This window comes from Miniopterus schreibersii (genome assembly GCF_964146895.1).
Source record: "Miniopterus schreibersii genome assembly, chromosome: 2".
Taxonomy (NCBI): Eukaryota; Metazoa; Chordata; class Mammalia; order Chiroptera; family Miniopteridae; genus Miniopterus; species Miniopterus schreibersii.
In genome coordinates this window covers 135,555,419-135,562,275 of record NC_138102.1, presented here as the reverse complement: position 1 = coordinate 135,562,275, position 6,857 = coordinate 135,555,419, and the positions used below count along the sequence as shown (strand labels likewise).

The window sequence follows — 6,857 nt, the reverse complement described above, 5'->3', positions numbered from 1 at the left end:
ACTAGATTTAATTTTTTTCCAGTTATTACCTGTGTAACTCTGGTAAAGTTATTTAACATCTATGAGCCTGTTTTTTCATCCGTAATCTGATATAGTAATACCTGTCCCCATAAAACTGTGGTTAGGATTATATTAAATAATATGTACAAAGCATCGAGCATGTAGGCACTCCATATATGTAAGGTCCCAGTTCCTAAATACCCCCGATACCATATATAGTGCAATTTCCCATCATTTTCATCCAAAATCACATCTATTTTTCACACTTTTACACTAAAATGTTATTTTAGAGGGCAAAGAAACCAATGAAGTGTGTCAAATCTCCATTTTCAGAAGGAATAGGAAGAACCTGGGGAGTTTAATCAAAATGCAAATTCCAGGGCCCTCACTCACTGACATTTGATTCACTGGATCTGGAATGAACCCAGGGATGTGCTTTTTTATAAAGCCAATGGATGAATCAAATGTTCCACTAACTTTAATCTGGACACCAGTTTTTAAATGCATTTAATCTGGGACAGAAATATTTTCAGCCTTTCAAGTGTTTGAGTGAGGAACAAGAGACAGATGAGCCTGTGCCTCCTCAAAAGGTACATTTATTTCATTAAGAGCTGAAGGTTCATTATAAAATGAGCTTAATGTTGAACTTAGGAGATGCAGAGAAACTTCCTTCCCAAGGGCGCTGTTTGTCAGAATATAAATAGGCCTTCTAAGTTGTACATGAACCTGTGCTTACTCTCTTAGGGGTCTATCTACCAATGAGAAGAGTGATATTATAGGTTTACGCATGTTTCAGAAACAATGCATTTCCAAAAAAAAATTCACTATTTTTCATAAGCCTGACATGTAAGCTTATATTTTATTTAAAAAACATATATTAGAACAAGTATTACTATATAGTAGTAGTCATGAAATATAAAAAGTTCAAGGACAAATAATGGTAGAGTGATGTAAATAGACATTTAGGTAACTTTTCAAAAAATTTCAAGTCACAAACATTTCTTTATAAATCAATGCCAAATACATCACTTTATTTTTCTTTTAAAATGATTGATATTAAGCATTTTAAATCTCAATAGCTTTATATGGAAAAGCCATTTAGTTGTCTCTTTTTAAAACCAAAAGTGTAAAAGAAAATTGAATGTCAAGTTACTAAGACACCCAAGGCATAAAAGCCTATAAAGACTATAAGAAATAACTCCCAGGTGCCACATACATGTAACAAACATTCCATAGTTGCTTCTGCTTTTTTATAATACAATTGATATTGGTTCACTCCATAAAATATTTTTAGAGATGATTAAAATGTATAAATGTATAATGCCTACATTGATAAGTAAACTTTTAGTTTGTAAGACATGAAAGATGAAATTTATATCCTGCCATCTTGCTATATAGGTATGTTTTTCTCCAGATGGGTGAAAATAGTGTTCAGAGTTCTATATTTATAACAAAATGACTCAGATACATAAGGCTAGTTTGAAAACATGATAAGTTGAAAAAAAGAGGCTGTTGGGAGACTTGCTGAGAAATTGACTCATACTTCAAGAAAAATATAAAAATCACTGGTATTCCGAAAAACCATCAACAGGACAGGCCTACAGATGCATTCGTGTAAACAGGGTCAGAGAGTTGACCCTTACATCCTGAAAGCCTGTGAACACAGCTGCGTTTTGTACAGTGACCTGGGCTTGCCAAAGGCACTCACTCTGTGGGTGGGCCCATGTGAGGTGTGCTGTCAGTATGGAGAAAAAAGCAATGCATTCGTTGTTTCCAGCTTTGAAAATGAGCGTCAGAACAAGGATGAGATCTCTCAGAAAGTGGCCAGGGTCCTTGATAAGGTTGCCTCTGATTACCATTCGGGATCCCCTTCTTCAGATGAAGAAACACGTAAGGAAGTAGAGAGGAAATCCAGTTCTATGACTGCAACAAGAGCCCCAAGTAGCAGATTTCAGAACGAATATCCCTGCCTCTTCCAATGTGGCAGCCTTTTCCCAGAAAAAAGCCAGGAATATGCTGAGGGCCTGTCTATCAGAGTCACTGCCCTTCTCCTGTTCACTTGGGTATCCAAACCAGGGGAGGAAGAACGGAAATCATAAGGCCCAATTCCAGTAGCGTGGGCACCGCCTCCTGGAGTGCATTGTGACCAGAGTCACCGGATTAATCCTCACTTGTTAGCGCCTCACTAGCTGCTTGTGATTCTGCTGGTGTTGAGACATGATAGAATAAGCCTGACTACATATAAGTTTAAAAAGTTCATACTCATAGTAATAAAGTTAGATCAAACTTATTTTTAGAGAAGTTATTGAGAATAGTCTTTCTAAAAATATATATATATACTTTAGATACATTGATATAGTTTGAGAAACTTTATTAAAGCTAGTCAAGGGCCTAAGTTACTAATATTGGATTTGAGTATGTATATATTGCGCATCAGTCTATTGCATATGAGAACACGATAGGAGTGGACGATCTGTTCTAGCACCTTTGAGCATTTACTTTATGGAGAGTATGTAAGTTATTTACACATAAGGAAATATATTTTATGTCATTGTTTAGAAGCATTGTGTGAGCCCTGGCCAGTTTGCTCAGTGTCCTCATGTGAAGATTAAAAAAAAAAATTGTGTGATATCATGGAGTTGCAAATAAAAAATAGTTTGAGACATGAAAAATGAAACGTACATTCTTTCAAGATTGGAAACTCAATTCATCTTTATATCTTCATAACCTACCTAGGTAGTATGAGCTCATAATATTAATAAAATTAGTAATACAAATACTGCTTTAACACTTTGAGGCACAGTTCCACTTAATTTCCAGAACATTAATTACAACAACACTGTGGTGTGCATAATTTTATTATGCCAATTTTACAAAGGAGAAACTGAGACACAGGTGATTAAATAACATCTCTAAAACCACAGAGCTAGTTAGTTGAAGAACTAGGGTTTGAATCCAGTTAGTCTGACTCCACAGCTCATACTGCTAAGTTCTTGATGAATAAAATATGCTGACTTGCTCAATAAATGATAACTACTTTTTTAAATCCTTCTCATACTCCAGTCCCCTGGCTATGGTAAAATCAGACTCTAGTCTTCCCAAAGTGAACCTCAAAGATATATCCTGGTTATATCTAAATGGTGGAAAATACTTAAAGTTACTGACAAAGTGATACAGAGTTAAAAGCATAACCTGTTTGAATATGTAATAGAAAGGTCAGGGTAGAAACAATGTTGGTAATTTTAGATTCTTGAGTCACCCTAAATATTAACTAACAACACATACTATCATAAAATAAAACAATTAAAACAACAAGAGAAGAATTGTGTCTATCCAATTTTATTTTAAGGACTGAACCCACAACCTAGGTATGTGCCCTAACCAGGAATCGAACTGGCAACTTTTGGTTCACAGGATGATGCTCAGCCAACTGACCCACACTGGCCAGGGCTAGTTATCAAATTTAAAACATGAAAAAAATGTATGTTTGACTGCATTAAAGAGACCAAGGAAAAGGATTCTTGACAGAAGAATGTAAGAACATATTTTCTTACATGAGCACCATGCAGACTCCTAGAGTCATTTTGTTTCCGGATCCTCTATCATTTTAGAACTAGGCTCTAGATAATCACTTCAGATGCCTCCATTAAAACCAATGCAGAAGAAACTAACGTCATTGTCCTCAAGTAACTTGCATGATAATGTATAAAACAGAAAAAAACTACTGAAAATATACTAGTAGTTCTACTTCTAGTTAGAATACAAATGGTCACAGCACATTTTTGTTTCCATTGTCATCATTAGAAAAAAATAATAAACTAAAAAATATATATATTTGATTATATATAAAATCATAGATAGATGATAGATGATGATAGATGATAGATAGAGATAGATAGATGATAGATAGATAGATAGATAGATAGATAGATAGATAGATAGATAGATAGATAGATGATAGATAGATGATGATAGATAGATGGATAGATAGATGATAGATAGATAGATAGATAGATAGATAGATGATAGATAGATAGATAGATAGATAGATAGATAGATAGATAGATAGATAGATAGATAGATAGATAGAGGTAGATGATAGATAGATAGATGATAGATAGATAGATAGATAGATAGATAGATAGATAGATAGATAGATAGATAGATAGAGATAGATAGATAGATGATGATAGATAGATAGATAGATAGATAGATAGATAGATAGATAGATAGATAGATAGATAGATGATAGATAGATGATAGATAGGTGATAGATAGATGATAGATAGATGACAGATGATAGATAGATAGATGATAGATACACGATATATGATAGATAGATGATTGATAGATAGATGATAGATAGATAATAGATAGATAGATGATAGATAGATGATAGATAGACGATAGATAGACGATAGATAGACGATAGATAGATAGATAGATGATAGATAGATAGATAGATAGATAGATGATAGATAGATAGATAGATAGACAGACAGACAGACAGACAGACAGACAGACAGACAGACAGATAGATAGATAGATAGATAGATAGATAGATAGATAGATAGATAGATAGATAGATAGATGATAGAGATATGGATAGATCGACCTTGACATAAGGAGTCTACAGCAGCTAAATTCCAAATAAGAGTAAGACCTTCCTAGATGAGCAGACATCTGTGGCCACAAGGGGGCACCTGGCAAACCTAGCACAATACTTACAAGGTTGGCAATGCCATAGGTGTAGGGATCTGCTTCTGTGGAAAGAAAATGTGGGGCTTTTACCTCTTCACCCTGGATGACAGATTGGAAGCATTAAGAGCCCCCAATTCAGACATTTTTTTCCACCCACCCACTGATTCCCCCCATGGGACTTTATTAAGAACTGGGAGGTGTTGACTGCTATGTTGGCAGCGGTGTTGAAAATTGCCTGGTGCTTAGATTCCAAAGTCATTCTAAAAGGATGGGCCTGTAGTGCACACAGGTCTCACAGGTCCAGAGCTCAAGGCATTTTAAATCAGAGGGGAATAGAAACTAAAGTTACAACTCAGCAATCAACTAATCCAGTTTAGTTCCTGATTGAAATGAAGTGCTAGCTCCCTAACAGAAAGAACATGCCTTCATTGAAGGAAAATGCTATTATTTACAATCCCTATGGTTATTTTAAGTAGTTTATCTAGCATCAAATTTAAAGTTATGAAGAAAATACATAGAAGATAGATAAATGACCAATAAATATATAAAGTGATACTCAAAATATTCAACAGGAATTGCACATTGAAACCTCAGTGACATAAAAGATACAGACAATGCTGCATATTGATGAGGTTGTGGAGCAACAGGTTTTTCATACAATGTGTGGGTGTAAAAAATAGTACAATGCTTTTGGAAAACTGTTTTGCATTTTCTAACAAAATTAAGCCTACGCCTTAATCAGGAATTTCACTCCTAGATAAGTATCCATGAGAAATGTGTTTCTATCTTCACAGACTTCTATGATAATATTTATAGTAGTTCTATTTAATAGCTGTACAACTTAATCATATGCATAGAACTGTTAACACCTGAAATGTTCATCAGTAGGAGAAAAATTAAAAATTATGATTAAAAAGTTATGATATATTTATAAAATAGAACACTATATACCAACCAAGTAAAGAAAAAATGAACTGCTTATATATTCAACAAAATGGATATGCATAGTTTCTTCTCCAGTTTTCCAGTCCACAAAGTCTAATCATCTTTACCTCTTCAAACAAATGTCTTTGCCCCCTCAACTCAGCAAGTCCTCTGGGCTCTCTTGTGTTCCTGTTCACTGAGTTCTCATCTGGAAACTATTTCTGCTTCCAGGGATTACAGTCCTGTGCTGCCTTATAGTCAATATCCAAAACAACTATTTTATAAATTTTATCCATTTCTCAATTTTTTGAAGTTGAATGATGAGTCTGGTGTTCGTGAGTTCAAAGTTTTCTTCATTTTTAATGTTCCATTTTTAATTTTTTGAGGAACCTCGATACTGTTTTCCACAGTGGCTGCATCAATCTGCATTCCCACCAACAGTGCACAAGGGTTCCCATTTTTTCACATTTCACTAACATCGGTTGTTTGTTGATTATAGATGGTAGCTATTCTGACAGGTAGGAGGTGATATCTCATTGTGGTTTTCATTTGCATTTTTCTAATGACTAGTGATGCTGAGCATCTTTTCATACGTCCCTTGGCCATCTGTATGTCCTCTTTGGAGAAGTGTCTATTCAGGTCCTTTGCTCGCTGTGTAACTGAATTGTTTGGTTTTTTTTGGTGTTAAGTTGTATCAGTTCTTTATAAATTTTGGATATTAACACTTATCAGATGTATCATTAGCAAACATATTCTCCTATTCAGTGGGTTGTCTTTTCATTTTGCTTATGGTTTCCTTTGCTGTGCAAAAGCTTTTTAGTTTGGTGTAGTCTTGTTTTTTTACTTTTTATTTTGTTTCTCTTACTCAAGGAGATATATCAGAAAAAAATATTGCTGCAAGAAATGTTTGAGATTTTACTGCGTATGTTTTCTTCTAGGATCTTTATGGTTTTGAGTTTAACATTTAAGTCTTTAATCCATTTTGAGTTTATTCTTGTGTGCAGTGTAAGAAGGTGGTACAGTTTCTTTTGCACCTATCTGTCCAGTTTTCCCGAGACCATACCTAATATCTATTGACTCCCTTATTTCATTTAGACACTGTTCAAATGACACAATTACCACAAGTTTTTCTTCTCTGAAAACTCTATAAAAGAGCACTTACCATGTACTTTAACCTTCCTTACTTCCTATTTCTCTCACCCAGTTAAATTTTTTTCATAGAAATTTTTAAC

At 34.4% G+C, this 6,857-nt stretch overlaps 1 pseudogene across 1 annotated transcript; it reads left to right on the top strand.

The window, feature by feature from the left end:
• The first annotated feature begins 1,486 nt into the window (after nucleotides 1-1,486).
• On the top strand, nucleotides 1,487-2,189 carry LOC308552530 (protein BTG3 pseudogene; annotated as a pseudogene). Its single transcript has one exon. The product of its transcript is annotated as a protein BTG3 pseudogene (transcript).
• The last annotated feature ends 4,668 nt before the right edge of the window (nucleotides 2,190-6,857 follow it).